Source organism: Anabrus simplex, chromosome X (assembly GCF_040414725.1).
Source record: "Anabrus simplex isolate iqAnaSimp1 chromosome X, ASM4041472v1, whole genome shotgun sequence".
Taxonomy (NCBI): domain Eukaryota; kingdom Metazoa; phylum Arthropoda; class Insecta; order Orthoptera; family Tettigoniidae; genus Anabrus; species Anabrus simplex.
Window position 1 is genome coordinate 135578594 of NC_090279.1, and position 20079 is coordinate 135598672.

Below are 20079 nucleotides of genomic sequence, written 5' to 3' on the forward strand. Positions count from 1 at the left end.
TAACCTACGGCATATTGTTTATTTGATGGTTTCTACCATTTCTCTTTCACACCGACACAGATAGGTCATATGGCGATGATGAGCTAAAAATGGCGAGGAATGAGAAGGAAGCAATTGTGGCCCCAGTTATTCAGTACAACAAGGAAGCAATTGCTTGAATTCCTTCTCTACCTATACTTACTGTGAGAGTATATTATTATGTAATTTCAAACAATACGTTAAAAAGTAAGTTTTTATTTTAGAAATTCAGCTTTCACAGTTCCCCAGATGTACATGCACATTTGGACATAAGTTTTCATATACATGTCCAAAAGTAGTAAAGTAGATTCCCAAAATTCTATGCAGAGCATGCCTTCCTCCCTTGAAGTCAAGATGGGCTGCCTACGTATGCTCTTCGGATCTAGGATCGAGGTGGCCCTTACTTCTTCGCAGCTTCTCTGTATGCCCTTCACCAAGAATCCCTTTAAGAGACTTATCAAGCTTATCGGCATTGTAATTACGTTAGACAATGCTTCCATATTTATGCTTATATTCTTGCAACGCATTCCGAAGTAACCCCATGAAAGGACCTTACACAGAAGAACAGCCAAAGACATGATTCTTGAGGTGATCAAGCTAATGCAAGTTGAACCTAACAGCACTTCAGTTACAGTAAAACAATTCACTTCAACTAACATTTCTTAACAATGTGAACATTTGGTACCACACGATACAACAAGCAACGTCTCTCACTGAGGGACAAAGAAAAAGAGACATCAATCAAAAAAAGGTTTATCACAATAGTTCTATGAACTTTGACTGTCCTACATCAACACAGATCTATCCATGTTAAGAAACAAAGTACACATATATGTGAAGATAAACCGACATCCAGAATTATCGCATGGAATATTTGGAAGAGAAGTGTACGAAAATACTAATCAATTACAGGGTATATGCTGTAAACGGGAATCATGGATCAAAGGTATCTGGGCATAGAGAAATACTCACAGGTCAATTTATCTCCAAAAGTGAGGAGACAGGGTTGGATCAAACACATTTCAATGACACATGGGTGAAATATCAATTAAGAAATATTAAATGTAATGATTATCATTATTTTACTGTAAAACCAATTATAGTATTAACATTAACAGCTAAAAGATAGCTGGGCATCTCAGAGAAGTTAACTGTTAATAATGCAGAATGACACTACATAAGCACTGTACAAGTCTACAGATAGTTTCACCTTAAAGTTCTACACAACACTTTATACTGAAAATGCAGTTTTCACACCACACACAAGATTTCTACAAACCAATTTTACTAATTCCGCATCAATATATCGAAATAATACACTTTTAATACTTCTGCATCATTTATAAAGCAGTGTATACTGTGGAAAGAAATCTTTCACCTACAACATATTGTAACCAAAGATGGCATAACTGGAGTTAAAATTGAGATTGCTGCAAAAGCCTAATTTAATTCGGCCAGTGGGTCATTTACAACAGCTGTGGTGAAGGCCAGGATCTGATAACACTGGAGAAATTCGCCTTTAGGCTCATTGCTGCATGGCCGTTGTTAACTTGTTACGGAGTTATCCGTGGTAGTTAGAGGTGAAAGAAGGTGCGGGAGGGAATAGGTCTCAACTTACGAAATTAAAGTTAATTTAAAACTTTAACAAAGGTTACATTTTCTTTTCCAGATAAACAAATAACAGACTATAACAGGTACCAAGTAGCAGATCAACAAATTAAGAAAGTACAATTTTAGTTGGTTACAAAATTTGGGCTTCGAGCCCGACACTCATGAACCTTGAGCTATGAGCCCAACTTTACCTATGTACCAAGTTCAAACAAAGGGGCAGAAAACCCCAATCATGCCAAGGAGCACTTGCTTCCGCTTACCATGCTGAGACTCCTCGAGGCACACAGAAATCCAACTTTAAGAAAGAGCAAACCCGCTCTCAAGGTTCAAGCCTATCAAAGGCCCCAACAAACAATACTTCAAACTGCCCTCAAGGCATACCAAGAACAGGGGTAATAAATACCCAACCTACTGGGCCACTTCAGTAACATCTCTCCTAGTGTGATTATGTAGCAGGGGGCGGGAAGCGCCTCTTTCTTCGGGCAGCAGTTCATCCATAAGGTAACGGCCATTTAATAACTTAATTTCTCGCTAGCTCAGCAGTTTAACCCTCGGGGCAGGTTCGAAACTTTCCTCATGTAAACTATCTTTAAAATGTAATAGACACTTGGTAAAACTTCGTCTGTTTAACTATAAATTGGGATAGAGAATGCTAAACCCTCTCGAGCTCCCACTCCTATTGTTTTGAGGTGACTTTGTTTTCACAACCGTTTCTTCCTTTCTTATGCAATAAAGTCTTCTTATACAAGTCACCTCTTTAGTATGGGATTAGCCCTTGTGTATGCAGCCTAGTGCCATGTAGGTTTTAAAAGTTTCTTTTATTGGTCAGGAGGTAGATATGAACAGTTAACATTTTCAAGGCTAACACCGCCCGGCAAGTTTTCAGAACTCTTCACAAGAACAGTTTTGAACCAAGATACTTTAAGAAGACGTGAATAAAATTATGATTGGTTTCCAACTAATCACACTTTCTAGGCCAAGAACTGATAAAAGCAGTGTGTAATCGACGCTCAACTTACTCAGCTCCTACACTGCTGATTTCATACTGCTCTACTTTAGAGCACAACTTCACTTCGCTTTCCCACTACAATTCTACAAGATATTCTTCTCCAAGAGACGTTTATTAGTCGTGATGTCTCATAAAGGGAACACTTTATTTCGTCTTCTACAAGACATAACCACGACTATATTAATTCCAGAACACGTGTGGTATGCATAAATCATCTGAACCCACAAGTTAAGTGTCGACTGACATTTAAATAGGCATGGTTGGAACACATATCAATGTGCCGCTTCAGTTACAAAGAGAGAGAGAGAGAGAGAGAGAGTGTGTGTGTTTGTGTGTGTGTGTGTGTGTGTGTGAGAAAGAGAGAGTGTGTGTGTGTGAGAGAGAGAGAGAGAGAGAGTGTGTGTGTGTGTGTTTATGTAAGAGATAGAGAGAGAGAGAGGAAGCCTACTGTTACGAGAAGCCTGCAAGACAAGGAACAAGGGGAATCATCATGCTGCTTGCAAGAGGAATCTTTACTTTCATCATGGTGCACCTTGCAAGGGATATTTCTTCCGGAATGTCTAACTTAAAGGGAAGATCCCACCAAACCATAAAGGGTGGTAAACGGACCAATCATGAGACGTTGCCAGCCAGGAATAAATCAACTTCAACCATAAAATTTTAAGTAATTTTTTAAATATTAATTTCATTTCCAGAGGGACTCCATTCTTGAAATAATATTTTCAATTACATCTGCTGTTGCAGATTCTTATCGCTTTTGATCTACTTAATGATGTTGGTAAATTTTGTGAATGACTGAAATACACTCACGTCCATAAAATCCAGAACACCTTGAAAGACTAGAGATAGGAAGTCTATATTCATAGGACATGTGCATTAGTATGTTCTGAAGAAAGGTCCACATCGATATCTCTGCGCAACACCGACTGGTAAATTGTGCCTGCTGTATTTTTAGTCTTAAGGTCTATAAAATGTGCTTAAATGTAGCTGCATATGCTTTTATAATATACTTTATATTAGGCTTATACCTTGTCAAATTAAGTAATATAGACCTTAAGACTAAAAACAACACAATATGACAAAGTCATTCTAGGAACTCGTTTTACTCGTAAAACTTGAACGTTAATGATATAATTCAAGGTCATATGTACATAGCAAAGTTTTATCATACGTTGTGATCCTTTTAATGTGTTCAAAAAGTGGTAACTTTTTAATATATAATAGTTTTCTAAACTTAGACATAAGAAACAGTATTATTCATTCTGAAACATATTACCTAATGTCAAATATGAAATGTTTATGGGCAAGGCACAACTATTAAAAAAATGTATTATAATGTGAATGTACATGACAGCTGAGGATGACGTGTGAAGAGTCGAAATAGGTCCTGTTGTAGTAGAAAATTTTAATAAATTAGTATTGATTAGGTGGATCTCTTTCTTTCTATGACATATTTAGTTCATCTATATGAGTTGAGAAACTAAACTCTTGGCACTAAGGTGACATAAGTGAAGTGTGCTTTTATGTCTATTTAGGGCTGACTGGACAGTGTGAGTTGTAACTTCAAGGAGGGGGAGATTAGGGTGAATGGACTAGCAGATAGACAGGTTGATGAGATAGGTGGGGAAGCGGAAGTGTGGCAAGGGAAAATATTGCTATGGTCAGAGGGATTATGGCTGTTTGTGGTATGCATTGCCAATTGCGGAAATGAAACTAAAACACAGCATGTGACTACACCCTAATAATGGTCAGCAATTAACATATTTTAGGTAATTAAATTGTCAGTAATAATAATAGTGATAATGTGCAACAGCAGATTAGGCACACAGAATACTCAAGTAGGAGCTTTCTATACGTAGTGTTGACGTTAGAGCTATGTACACGTAATATGGAGGCCTGACTTAAAAGAGAACGAGTTAGGAAAATTTTATTAAAGAGTATGTAGATCGACAGGTGGTAGGATGAGAAGACAGATTAAGTGAATAGATATTTAGACAGATAGATAAATACAGTAAATGGATAGATAGATAGATAGACAAATTTACTTGAAAAAATAAAAAAGCTAGCTCCCCAGCTGTGACTTACGGTAAACGATGGGTTTGGACTCACATAGTCAAGTGATCAAATAGCACTGCAAGAGAAGCTTATGCCATAGGAAGTTCCTTTAACTGGCACACTTTTGATTTCATCCCGTCAGCCTTCTTGATTATGATGTCTCCTGAGTCAGTCCAAGTGTTTCTAAGACCAAAACACTGGATTGCTGTCGTCATGATGGACATTCTGGTAGCTGTAAGATCTTCACAGATTGTTGTGGATGAGCCTTTCAGTTTCCTTTTCCTAGTGAAGACATTCTGCCATGAGTGATAAGACACAAATTTGAATAGGATAGGTCTTGTTTTCCATGGTGATCAAGGACATAGTCTGTGACACCTATCAATATCATTAAGTATAACATATGCACCTACTGCTTTGCACACGCTGAGCACTAGTTCACCTCAGTTTTTGTTCAAACATTCTGGGATGCCGAAAATCTTACATTATTCCTCCTGCTGTATTGCTCCAATGAATAACACTTGGAGTCCATATCCTCCTTCATTTTGTGGATTTCCACCTCCTTTTCATCAAGATTTTCAGTTAACTCTGAAAATGCAACATTAAATATTAAACTTTTTTCAAGTTCTCTTATAACCATTTCTGTTATGCAGGTCAAAATGGCCTGCACAATTTTTTTAAGGAAGCTGTCCGAGTTAATAAAGTCGTCCAGCGTGCACTTCATGAGGTGGTCTACGTTGGCATCATTCGTAGTGGCTGGGCTTCTAAGTCTGTTGTTTTAGCGGCCCATTTGGTTTACAATGCAAATTTGGAAGAAAAAGAACAATACCGACAAAATGTGTTGGTACGATTCATAAATACAAACGTAACACTGCTGCAAGTTTTTATCACTTCCACTGCTGTATAACACCTTCAAATCACTTGATTACTGAGGAGCCTCACTCACCCACGTCCGTGACGAACCATTTCATCAGATAGGTTAGAAACTCAACATGGTGCGGCCCAAATGGTGTCACGATGCATTACGCATTTACACAAGATTTACCTACATCTGCACATTTAATAATTGTAATAATTGTAATAATAATAATAATAATAATAATAATAATAATAATAATAATAATAATAATAATAATAATAATAATAATAATAATAATAATAATCGCAATAGCAATGAGCACTTGAATGAGTATTAAGTTCAAGTGATTTTCACACTTACCTGCATTCAGTCAGTGTTTTTTGTCTCTTTTTACATTTTACGAGGTAGTGACTATCGCACACGTCATTACATAGTAAACAAACAGAGTCATCCATTGTCTATGTGCATATTTCGCTGTGGAAGCCATATATTTAAGCTATTAGAAAGCTGAAAATGCAATATAGGCCTCTCCATTCAGCAACAACACAGAATATACAATAGTAAGCAAATCAAAACATTGAAAATTGGATCGACCGATCAGAGCGCTATTGGCTACCCATATAGCTACTGAAGCTATTGGTTATTTCACATTCAATATCACACTTGGTTTTGTTTGAATGTTTATTCAGTTTCCTTTACAATTTATTCCTGGCATAAAAGACATAAGCCTACCCAAGATTACTGTTATAAAAATTAAAAAATGTGCTTCTATTAAGGGAAAAATAAGGTACGTCCATTTTATCTGGCCGAAGAACTAATTTCCAGATATTTTCTGAATTCCCTTACATTTCCTGGTTTTCCCGCTATTAATCGAATTCTCTGACATTCCCTGATTTGCGGTTTTCCATGCAGGTGGACACCCTGTTAAACCCTTATTTGGGCCAATGACCTTCGTTGTTAGGCCCCTTTAAACAACAAGCAGCATCAAACCCATATTTGCATGGGGAGGCCACTCACTTTTTATTTTCATTGAAGTGACGAAAGGTTCATGATCGTGTGTTGCTATGTATGTTTTTACTAGTTGATGTGGTAACCTCCTTTTGTCGAATTAGTCAAGTGGAGACGCTCATGCTTGAAGTTGGCTACAGCTTCAATGTTCAAATGGACTACTGAGGGATGTGTAATGAAGAATCAGTAATGAGAGGAGGGTAGAACAATATTTAAGATCAGAGAAAAAATGGTTAAATTTTGTGAAAAACACTGTGTATACATTTACCTACACCGTCAACCTTTCTGGTATGAACTAGTTGCCTTTGTAGCGTCAGAACAAATGACACTTGCACTTCTTGTATTGTATCTGTGTGGTATTGAGGGAAGGGGGTGTGGCGGGGGAGAGGAGATGGGCAGAGCATTGAGCTTATGCGCTGTTGGCTGTAGGCTGAACATTTACAGTGATAATGGCACAAACTTCTTCAGAGTAGCTAAAGAAATCAAGACCTTTCTGTAAAACAACCTTCAGAAAACCAACTCTTCACACAACTGCAGGCATGGGAATAAGTTTCCTCCTTTTTATAACACATGGTCCTCTATGTAACACTTTGACTAGAGTAATCAGGATCGTGATTTTAATCCCTTAGGCATGAGATCACGGCTGATGATGCACATGCAGTGGGCGAAACATGTCCCCTTAAATTAGTATGACAAGATGAAATTCTTAATTTTAAGAACCCAATGTGTATTGAATACGAGGATTTCAATAAACTTTTGTAACCTCGTTGAATTAATGTACAATTCAATATGGACCAGTCATGAGATTTGTAACATATTATTATCTGAGATTGTTGTAAACAACCCATGGAGTGAAATTAAAGTCCACTGTTTGTATCGGAGTTGAACCCTTTACACAAATATTATATTAATGTTGTGCAGGAAACTAACAACTCATATAAAGACTATCTATCCAATCATAGATCAAGAAGGCCATCTTCTTGTCAGTGGATGACTGCACAATACTCCAATACTAGCGGACTGGAAACATTAGAAATTATGTATCACCTCACAAATATAATTATGATGGCAGTATACCTTGGACTACTTCATCCTGGCACTCAACACTCTGAGAGACAAGTTTAGGATCACTTCAGAAAGGGGAACAGAAAGAAGCTACACTCATACACATCTCAGGTGTTACCTCGTGTCATACTAATTTATGTTTCGCCCATTGCATACGCATCATCAGCCGTGATCTCACGCCTGGGGGGATAAAAATTAGGATCCTGATTACTCTATGCAAAGTGTTACATAGAGGAATAATTAATGAGAAATACACAAATGGTGCCTTTAACCCCGACATACCCATTCCTTAAAACTAGAACAGACTATGCTGGCCCAAATCTAATAAAAAAATTGTGTGAAATCGAACAAGACCAGACTGCTAGCTAATAAGGCTCTCTACTTAGACATGATACACGATCTCACCACAACAACATTTCTCTCCGCACTTTATCAACTTAGTTCTCATAGAGGTCAACCTCTAAGCATTTACAGCAATAATGGCACAAACTTCCACGGAGCAGCTAAGAAATCAAGGCCTTCCTGCAAAATAACCCTCAGAAAACCAACTCTTCGCACAACTGCAGGCATGGGACTGATGTGGCATTTCATCCCTCCTGCAATACCACACTTTGGTGGAATCTAGGAAGCAGCTGTCATGAGTCTGATTTAACGCCCCAGACAAGGGATGGGTTCTTATCGCATCACCAACAAAGAATGTACCATTCTTGAAACACATACATCCACTCACCAAAGCTAAATGATGAACCTTTTGACACTTCTTACCTAACTACATCCCCTTTCCTTATAGGAGAGCCAATTACTACACTCTCTGGTCATGATTATACTTCCTCCCTCATCACAACCTTGCCCACATGGCTATATTTTCAGCAGCTAACCCAGAACTCCTGGATGGTGAAATGAATATCTCAATAAATGGGCAATGAAATACCCCATAGCAACATAGTCATAGTAAAAGAAGATGACACGCATGCTATGAAGTGGACGATGACAGTGATCAAATGTGCATCCTGGTAATGATGAATTATTCATGTAACGAATGTTCAGGTGAGTAATGGTGAACTTACAAGGTCTATTCACAAACACTATCCCTTACGATGTATAAAACAGAAAGGCAAGATAACTCTTTAATGGCTTTTTTATTCATTGCATGTTTAAGTAATATTGTTCCGAGATTATCTGTGGAACGCAGAGAGGTGAAAGGTGTCAGCATTAATGAGTCTATCTACGATATCAAAGATTAATTTAAACTTTAAAACAAGGGTTATATTTCTTTTCAGATCTCAAATTTAACAAAATTCTTCACTAGGTCAAGGAAAAAATATCAGGTACAAAATAGCAAACAAGAATAGAAATCCAAGGGTTGGAAATTAAAAGTTTCGAGCTTCCAGCTCCAATTTACAAGTTTACAATACCACAAATGTTGCGTTTGGTTAGATAACGAGAGATATCTCCCAAGACACAGTTCCAGAGCACCTTGCTCCAAACATTACACATACGGCCTTCCAAAGGCCCGACTGAAAATTGCACCAATATCAGACAAGAGTTTACATGCTCTTTAAATTCAGCCAAGGATGCTGTGCTCCCAATTCCTTACAGCCTACTTAAGGAAACATTACAAAAAACTATACAAGTTCTGGCATCTCTAGGCACAACCTACAATTCCTTTACACAGCGGTATATTGTACCCATACTACTGGGCCTTCATGGAAGAGAACAACAGGTTATATTACTGGTCCAAACTCAAAATGTATGCAGTCGTAAACTTGCACTCCTTGAAAACCAACTTTTGAAACCCTACTTGGGCTTGTGGCCCGATGATGCAGTGGCTAATTCCACACAACTGAGGTGACTCGAAAGAGAAGTTAATGAGTGATTTACAGAAGAAAAAGGTTACAAGATCGTAGTCACCTCAAGATAAACTGAAGGGGAATTCGAGAGGGTAACACACTCTCTATCCCCAATTTACAGTTTAAGACTGTATGAAATTTTACATTAGCAGAATGAAAGCTTACATTTTTGAAAACAGATGGTTACATAGTTAAACATTAGAAGCTTCCCCTCCTGTGAGTTTAAGGAGATAGCTACAGATATAGAAAACTGGTGGCCATTACCTGGGCTGACGTTCTGCCTGCCAAAGAATTAGGCCTCCTGTCTTAACACACACTCAGAAATTTGACGAGAATAAGACAAGGTAACTAGAAAAAGTCGCGGCATTTATACCCGATGGGAGGGTTCGAGAAGGCTCTGGGCAAAATCTGACCACACCCTCTCATTTTATTTGATATTCAAAAAGTTACAAGAAGCTTATAATTGGCTGAAAAATAAATACAGAAACTTTGTGATTGGCCAGATTTCAAAGCTGGCGAGATGAGAAGGAAGTGTTGCAAAACATTGAAGTATCAAAATAAATGAAAGTAAATTTAGTTGAAAAGACTTATAAACCCAAAACTTCTTTAAATCAGTAATTATTCCACCTTGCACCAGAGTACATGACCGGAGCTTTTTGTGGGGACATCTATGGAGAAAAAATCAAACTTTTTGATGTACACCGAAACAAAACAAAAAAATCCAGTCAGTTTAGGAAATGTTAAAATAACATACTCAGTTATTCAGTAGTGACATTTTCTGATCAATGTTGCAACTTTATGCATTAGGGGTTTCAAATTTTGTTCGATAGATAGTGTTCCCGAAGGTGCTTCTTTTCAATGTGCGGGGTTGAGGTGCACCTCCCGGTACAAATATTATAAGTCACATTGGACTAGTACCGTCACAGACCACATTAGGGAGAAAAAGAATATTTTTCACTTGCCAAGAGATGGCTACAATGTGTGTAGTATACAAGCGAACAATTACAGTAAACAAGCATATCACCTGCAACTTGTATCAATAAATTACTGTATTATTTAGAAAACAATAAGTAATATAATCAATAAGATAACAAAGGTGTTTCATTTGGAAACGACTAGTAAAATATTCTGTAACAGTAACAAAATAATGTACCTTTCAGCTACTTTGTGTTCAAAACTAATTAACGAATTCAAAAGTATTAGTAGGAATAATACCAGCTTCCAAATGACATAGAGTAGAGTTCTTTGGAATAATCCTAACTGCTGCACAATCGATAACGCAAGATCGTGAAACAACTTGAAGGAAAAGTGAAAACTTGATATGTAAACAGTCAATCTCATAAAAAAGTATATTATCGGTAGGACTATCAATCATGTGCACTAAAAAGATGGATCAAACCTTGGTATCTGTTGAGCTATTTTCTACCCATTTCCATTATCTGACGATGGATTATCAAATTATATACATTACCGCAAGAGAGTCTTCCTGCGATGACTCTGGCTCGGTTAACTCTGATTTTACTTCTTCTTTCAGAGCTATCACTTCTGATACATGTTCAAAATTTTCCTGTGGAAAATAAGAAATATTAGGTATGCTCATAACACACATCTACAAATACAGTCACCAACAAATGAGCATCTAAATTCATTAATTTCCAGTAGTACAGTTACTTTCAGAATTTCACTATTGTTTAAGGAGGATTTCTACCAGCAGAGGATTGTTATAACCAAAGGCTGTACTGAGAATGGTGTTACTATTCTTGCTCACTCCTTATGTCAGAGGAAGGATGAGACTGAGAACAAAATATAAAATGCCAAACGTTTTCCAGCCATACCAGATGATATAATACCAGAGATGGAATTAGGGCTATCTCACACAGAATTTGGAAGGACGCAGCCATAGGCATAAACACTAAATTGTATGAAATGTTTTCATATGTTCAATCATATCAATCAAATGATAAAAGTTGTCTGAACCAATTAGAAGCGTTACATTTCTAAATGACTTTTTGTTCTCAGCATAGAGTTTGTTTATAGACAGATTAAAATTACTTGAAATAATGGAATCACATTCTCTACTATGGTTTTGCTGAGATCACAGGGGCTAAATAAATCATTAATACAGTTCTGTTTGAAACAGCATATTTCAATGCTTCCAAGTGTAAAATAAAAAACATAAACATGAAAGAAGCAGACTTATCACAGTCATATAACAGTGAAAGATGTGATGTAACCCAAAGTCAAAGCAGCTGGAAATGAAATATTGCATTACTATAAGCATGTTATCTAGTGTTCTGTGAGGAGCTGAGGGGATGAGGACACCGTCAGTGGAGAATCAGCAGTGTTGGAGTGCATATCTGCAGTTTCAGAAGATCTTTTATGATCTACTATGAGACATTTAAATTTCACTCCTAGATTCATAAAACCTTGTCAGCATTACAGGGGGGGGGGACTGTGATCAAAAGCTTATGTTCTCATGTAAATTAAGTAACTAATAAAAGTGAATTAAAGTAACAAGTTCTAGAATATGCCAACTTAACACATTCAATACAGAAGCGAAGAGTAGCTGAACTAAGGAATGGATGAAAAAGATGCACAAAAAGGACAGGGAAATAATGACAAAGAGGAAAGAAAAAAATCTGTTTAATGTGCCTTAAGTCCTTAAAGTGTCAGAGCCCTCTAAGAAGGGGCATATAAAAGAAATCATTCTCAGAAATCATACATTCTAGAGCCCTTAGACATGGTTCTCTATATAACATAGAATCTGACCTGTATTTGAGGAATAGAATGAACTAATCACTATTCTGTCTTTCTAGAAGAATTCAACATCTGAGCAAAATAATTATTTTGAGAGAACGTACATTCAAATTTTGAGCTATTTCATCCCTCGTATGTCATAGGCAAATCTGCTCATTCCTTAAAACACATAATATCTTCCAGCACATTGTGGATGTGAGGGTAACCCAAAATAAACACACCTGTGTTGACATTTCGTTTAGCAGACTGGTGTATCCAGGCTCAAAAATACTAATGAAAGATTTGTGATTTAACTTCTTCTACACTAATAATGGTAGGAGTAATAATTTTTAATGTGTGGTGCTAATACTGGTGCAGTAGTGTAGGAGGATATTAGTTTTTTAAAGCACAATTGGCCAACCATCCTCTATTTTAATCAGAGGGGAAAAATAAAAAAGTGCAACCCCTCAACCAAAGTAATTTCAATACTGACAGTAAAAAGTACAGACTAATCCAAGCCCAACCCTAAGTTCCTAAGAGTTGGCAGCTTTGTGTAGTGCGTTGTGGTGTATTCCCAGACAAATAAGCAAAACAGAGTTGTACTACGCATAGATGCTCATTCAGCAATTGGTGACTGCTGGTGTTAATACTGAGGAAGCACATAGAAAATAATGCTCCTGCCAAACTTATTCAGCTATTAGGGGTTAATTTCTGACCTCTATAAAGTTATCTGGAATGAGACTTACAAGTGATGCAGTTGTTTTTCCTTCAAGCCAGGCTGGTTCCTCTTTTATGTTTGCTTCCAGGTCCATTTTGCACTGCAAACTGAAGTAGTTAGAAGGTACTGGTATGGTTGATTACTTCCACTGACCTTACACTGAAACATAAGCCAGAAAAATATATTACCTTATTGATGTCATTGATACTTATGGTGTTTGTCAACAAACTAAACAACAATCGTGTCATTTTATATGACCATCAATATTATGATCATACCAAAAAACCCGAAATTTTACATGACAGTTGATATTATGATCATACCTATAGGACCTCAAGTTTTCTATGACTGACAATTCAATCAAAGCTAAAGACCTGCAGTTTTATATGATTTCTAAAACAGTGATCACTTCCATAGGAAATATAATTTCACTTATCTGTCGATATCAAGATCATAGTCAAAGGACCCCTGGTATTACATGGCCGAGCTTGATAGCTGCAGTCGCTTAAGTGCGGACAGTATCCAGTATTCGGGAGATAGTGGGTTCGAACACCACTGTCGGCAGTCCTGAAGATGGTTTTCCGTGGTTTCCCATTTTCACACCAGGCAAACGCTGGGGCTGTACCATTATTAAGGCCACGGCCACTTCCTTCCCACTCCCAGCCCTTTTCTGTCCCATCGTCGCCATAAGACATATCTGTGTCGGTGCAACATAAAGCCAATAGCAAAAAAAAAGTATTACATAACACCTTATATCATATTAATAGCTATCTAACATACAGTTTTATATGCAACTGAAACCACAACAAGATGACCTTTCTTGAAAATTCATTGACTGTATGGTTTGCATATCACTCTGATCACCGGTGTCCATATACTGGAATCTTCCTAGCATTTTTATCCTTTGCAATCGGCTTCAAAACTCACTGAACAAGTTCACAGTTCTTTGAGATGTGTTCTATCAAAATTTTCCTTCCCAGGATCAAATTCTCTCAAACCATTCTCCTCTCATTAAGCTTATTCACTATCTCTTTATTTGAGACATGTTCTATCAAAATGATCTTCAAGAACTTCTGATAACATGGCATTTAAAAGGCTTCAAACTCTGTTTTTTTGGCACCAGTTATTATCTGTGTTTCACTTACATATGGTGTCATACTCCTTACTCAGTGTAAACATAATTTTAAAAGTTTTTAATCTGTTCAACCTAAAGAACGTGACGGAGAACAGATGGGAATTTAGGCTGGATTCAGTGATGATATTTTTCGATATTGAGAAGGCATATGTCAGTGTACCATGGCAAGTGGTCTCGGATGCATTGATAAAAAAGAAGGCAGGGAGAGGTGAAGGACATATTATAAAAGCCATGAACGAAAAGTGAGTAAGTAGTATGAATACTAAGATAGGACAAACAAACTGGTTCAAAGTAGAAACAGAACTTCAAAATGGATGTGTTTTATCCCCTCCAACCTTAATTACAATCATTGATGAAATCCATAAGAGTATACAACAAAAAAATGGGAACCAAGGAGGCAAAGGCCTCACTCTTTGCAGATAAGACAGTAATATGTGGAGAAGATGAAATGGAAGGACAAGAACAAGATAATGTAAGGAATCAGGAGATGGAGGAATATGGAACAAAAATCAGTGTGGAAAAGAGTACGATAGTAGTGGTGACGAGAGGTAATAGAGAAGGAATTAGGAATATTGAAGTAAATGGAAGACCATTAGAAGTTGTGGAAAGCTTCAAGTATTCAGGGAGAAAAATTTAAGAAGATAGGAAAATAAATTAAGAAACTGGATAGAGACTTGAACAAGCCAATGAGTTTTACCAATGTGTGAGATGTATAGTCTGTAACTGGGACATCCAACGGAATGCAAGAAAATTTTGCACCCAATGTATTACACACCATGGACAACAAAAATACATGATAAATGCAGAATGCAAGAGGCCAAGATGAAATTCTTTAGAGAAATAATAGGGAGGGCATAAAGGGATAAAGTCAGAAACATAGAAATGAGGGAGTGAATTTGATTCCCTGAACTGAAAGGCAAGGTAGAGATACATAAGCTGAAATGATATGGACACATGATGAGAATGGAAGAGGATAGAGTTCCACAGTAAGTATTTACAGTGAAAGTCATAGGAGAATGCCCAGAAAGGGGTGAATGGATACGGTAAGGAGAGTACAGAGAAGAGTAGAGTAAAATTAGAAAAAATATTCGAGGAAGGAAAGGAGTGGTGGAGAGAGAAAAACTGAGGAGGTTCTTGATTCACATTTCTACCCAGAAGACTGGAAATGGAAAATGAAGAAAATTCTGTTGAAATGAAGACAAAAGTTTATACAATACTGCTATCAGCTCATTTCATCGAACAATGCCAGCAAAATTTACTTAAGTGCCTTTTCTTTATTTTTCTATGCATGTCATGTCTAATGACACAACCAAGTGGTGTTTAACAGAGAGCCCCTTGTAGGGAGTTCCATGTCAAACGAGTGGTTTAAATGTTAAGCAGTTTTTATTGTTTCGCAGGTGGTTCAAAAATTGTCTATGTTGAATACACACAATATTAAACAGAAGGAAGGATCCACCTTTCAATACTCCATTTTAAGTTGAACCAAATAGAGGTTACAACTTGTTCGTTTGGGACCGGTTTCAACACATTTGAAGTGTCATCATTAGCCAACTGGCAAAGCAGTGCAAAAATTAAGTCATAAATGTCTAAAAACAACTAGCACAGTGATCATAACTTAACAACGGAGTATTGAAAGGTGGATCCTTCCTTCTGCTTAATATTGTGTGTTTCTCTATTCAATACGGGAAAATCATGAAATTTTTAACTTTATATGTTGAATACCTCGAGTAGTGCCCCAGAGAATTCATTTCACCCAATTGCAGTGCTCATTAGTCACTTTGTGATATTTTACTGTAAATGTAAACATACTGCACAAACAATGAATACTACAATTTCTCCTACAGGTAATACAAGCTTCGTTCCTGTGGCTAATTTTGTAGATTCTTACACATTGCCAGGGAATAAATTTCTATGTAAACACATATCTATTCAGGAAACTATGCTCATTTGTATTTTGTATATTTTAATGTAGGGGACAATACTGAAATGTGCTGTGTTTACTTGTTCTGACTACCGTTTACAGTTTCTACAGCCAGAATTTATTCCTGAAGATTGTTCTTCCATTCCTGAAAGCAGTTTAATGTTGCACTAACAACTCCAAGGTAAAGGGTTAAGATTAGGTATGCAGTGGCATTAATTAAGGTTAATTAATGATAAAATGGGGAAACCCCGGAAACGTTTTTCAGGGCTGCAGATACTAGTATTCAACCCCATGCAATCTCACCACCACTCACTCCTGAAAATCTTTTACACAGCAATAAATCAGAGAGACAGCCTACTGTAACCTAAATCATCACAAAAAATACCAGAAATAGCTGCTGCGGGGTATTGATGTGATACAGAATAATCTCCATAACAACACTGATAAAACAAGATACAGATATCCTAAATGGAAACCTCTCAAGAATTTGAACCCTACTTCCATATGTCACATCATACAGAGTAATGAACAACTCAACATTCACAGCCTCACTATAAAATTGCACACAGAGGTAAATAACACAGCAAAACAATATCGGTAATTAAAATTACACAATAATATTGCAATTTTTTGTCTAACTACCATCCGCATTTCTTCATCTGCGTTGCTCTTCAGAAAAAAAATCATCATTCCACAAAATTTAGATACATGATAGATTGCTACTACACACAACTTGCAGGCACTTGCAACGCAAAGGCTGGGAGTTTTCTAAAAAGCATGCTAGTTATATGCGTATTCATTTTTAATGCTAAATTAAAAATAAAATTTAAGAAAACTAATAACTTTAAATATTTAAAATATGTAGAATGCTGAAACTGAGAAGGATTAGTATTAACTTCTAATATTCTCACTTGAGATCTATACATTTAGCAAATGTACATTATTGAACTTGAACATTACCGACAATATGTTAAAGGTTGTGGACGCAGTGTAAAAAGACAAATGACAATTCTCAATGAAGAAAATCCGTAACTTTCTTAACGGTATAAGCTGTAGAATTGGCCTTATATAACAACATACCAGGCACTTCGAAACAAAACCGGATAATTGAATGTTGTTCAACCACTTAAAAACAAACTCTTGAAGTACAAATTTTATTTCTAACAGTCAGTAGAACAGGCTGAATTTAGGCACTGCCTGCTCGATCTGCAACCGATGGCTGCTTATACTACCTGCTCATTACCACATTTTAACATGGCACTAAATGAAACACTCCGTTTACAAATACCCACAGCAGATGGCAGCACCAACCGGCTCCTGAACTGTCGGAATGAAATAGCGGGAAATAGGGTAGTAGTAGTAGTAGTAGTACTGTATTTGTTTACAGTGAAAATGGTGTACTGCTGCGTACCTTTCTGCAAATCAAAGAAAGGGAGACCAGAATGCCGTGGTATTTCATTCCATGACACGGGCTTTTTCAGGAGATCCAGTTGAAACCATGTTTAGTTCCATAAGAATGGGAGAAGGGTGCAATGACATGACTGACTCCCGGGCTACACAGAATTCCATAAAAATAATTCTGAAATCCGATATTTTAATGTCCACCGATGGTGCTAACGTTGTCCACAAACAAAATTCAAAATTTTCTGCCTCAGTATCCTCTCCCAGACTTGATGAAACAGAACCAGTGATGCCCGCTGACTATGTACTTGATTTACTGGAAGATGTTCGTGAGCCCCCTGAGTCAGTGTGTGTCACTTTGGAAAGTGCTTCCCAGGCATTAGTGTGTGGTTATTTAGAACGTGTAATCGAAGAAAAAACAATGCAGCACGTGCTTGAGTAACGTTTCCCCCTCAGTTAATGCATCCCCATTGATGAACTTAATCAGACAGTCTGATAGAGGAGGCCTGCGCTATCCCCAGCAAGGATTTATTGGCTTAATTATGGGGCTACAGAATTTGTTGAGGCAGCTCTACCGTACTGCAAGAAATCTGCAAGTCTGCTCCAGACTATTCAAAACTATGTTCTACCCTCTTTAAATAATAATAATATTAATAATAATAATAATAATAATAATAATAATAATAATAATAATAATAATAATAATAATAATAATAATAATAATAATAATGTTATTTGTTTTACGTCCCACTAACTACTTTTACGGTCTTCGGAGACGCCGAGGTGCCGGAATTTAGTCCCGCAGGAGTTTTTTACGTGCCAGTAAATATACCGACACGAGGCTGTCGTATTTGAGTACCTTCAAATACCACCGGACTGAGCCAGGATCGAACCTGCCAAGTTGGGGTTAGAAGGCCAGCGCCTTAACCGTCTGAGCCACTCAGCCCGGCTCTACCCTCTTTATGCCACTGTAAGATTTTAAAGTGTGTTAGTAACAATAAGCACCAGGAACTTGTGTCAGAAACTGCGGTGGCCAAATTCGTGAAACCTCTACCGGTACTTAGTAATGTAGGGAAGTACCATACAGACAAAGTTTACAGGTTTTCTTATTCGTCGAAATCTCTTTCTCGAAAAGTCCTGAAGCCATCATCTCTAGAGCACCACTTTATGCATACAATTCTTTAATTTTTCTGTTACTTTCAGATTTAAAATTTTGCTTGTATGCTTATCTAGCTGTATTCACGCGATAACTGGGTACGTCTGATGCTGCGATCTAGCGGCAGATTGTTTGTAAGTCGTGTTACACGTTTGAATATGAAATGAGCAGGCAGTATAAGCAGCCATCGGATGCAGATCGAGCAGGCAGTGATTTAGGAAAGGATGTATTACTTAAGACTTCTTCTTCTTCTTCTTCTTCATACTTATGGACTTTTTTACTGTCGTCCAGCCACTATGCGTATAAAAAGGAGATCACACGCCAAACAGAGTCCAAAAAACATAGGATAAGTGCATTATGCACATATTATAGAGGGTTGAAAAAACTTATGTCTTGAAAGCAGTCTAAGGGTTAACTGTTCACATACAACCAAAACTTGCACTGGATTCAAAGATGGAAGCCAGAACAGCACGCAATAATGATAGGTATAAACTTGTGGAGAGAACAAAATATATGGAGCACCAGTAAACATGATCGAACTGCGAACATGTCATGTAAATTCTTGTATGGAACGTAACAATGTAAAGCAGGTGAGAAGGGGGAAAATAAGGGTGTGCGACACAGAAAAAAGCACAGGGACACAAAGGTACTAAACTTCACGCCGAAGTGGCTTGTCTTGGCGACTTGTCTACTACTCAAACACAACACCGGGCCTACAATTGGGATAGACAAACACTTAGGAAAAATGTAGTAGGGAGACAGGAAAAAATTAAAGCTAATAGGAGTATTAATTGAAGGAATATGGAGGAGTTGAGGTATAGGCCTATACCAAAGAATTCAGTGCAGAAATGAGAATACTATCCCCAAAACAGTAGTGCGCAATGTTCTGATTTAGTTGGTAAAAGACGAATGTACCGGAATTGCGTATAGTAATGTTTGAACCACGAGGAACGGGAGTAACAAAGGACTGTAGCTGTGGAAAGTAGCGAGACAAGCAGTAGCAACTAAAGTGAAGTATAACGGGAGCCAAATGAAAACTAAGATCAAATGAAAATGAGTGAATAAACGTATATACCAGTGAAATATGTAATTAAAGGACCAAAAGCGTGGAATGATTAGAGGGTCAAATGAGCATCGTCAATAAATTGATTAAGAACTGTAATGATATCAGATGAAAGATCAACTAATAGACAAGTAAGACTTGTAGGAAAGGGAATTTTCATTCGTGTCAGGCTAGCGAGTAACTTACAACGGGGTGCAGAATAGACAGGACATTGAAAAAAGAGATGGTTACTATCCCCTTCTAATTCACCACATACACAGTTAGGATGATTAACTAAATGAAAACGAAACTTGTATTGCGGCGTAAGGGAATGATTGAAACGTAATCGAATTATGTTAGTGATATGTCGACGTGTGTATGAACCCTTGGCAAACCAGGGTTTTGTGGTAATATGTGGTTGTAGTTGATAATAATACGTGCCTCTAGAACGTGCTGTTTGATTCCAGTCATCTTGCCAGGAGCTGTAGGCGGTGCCCT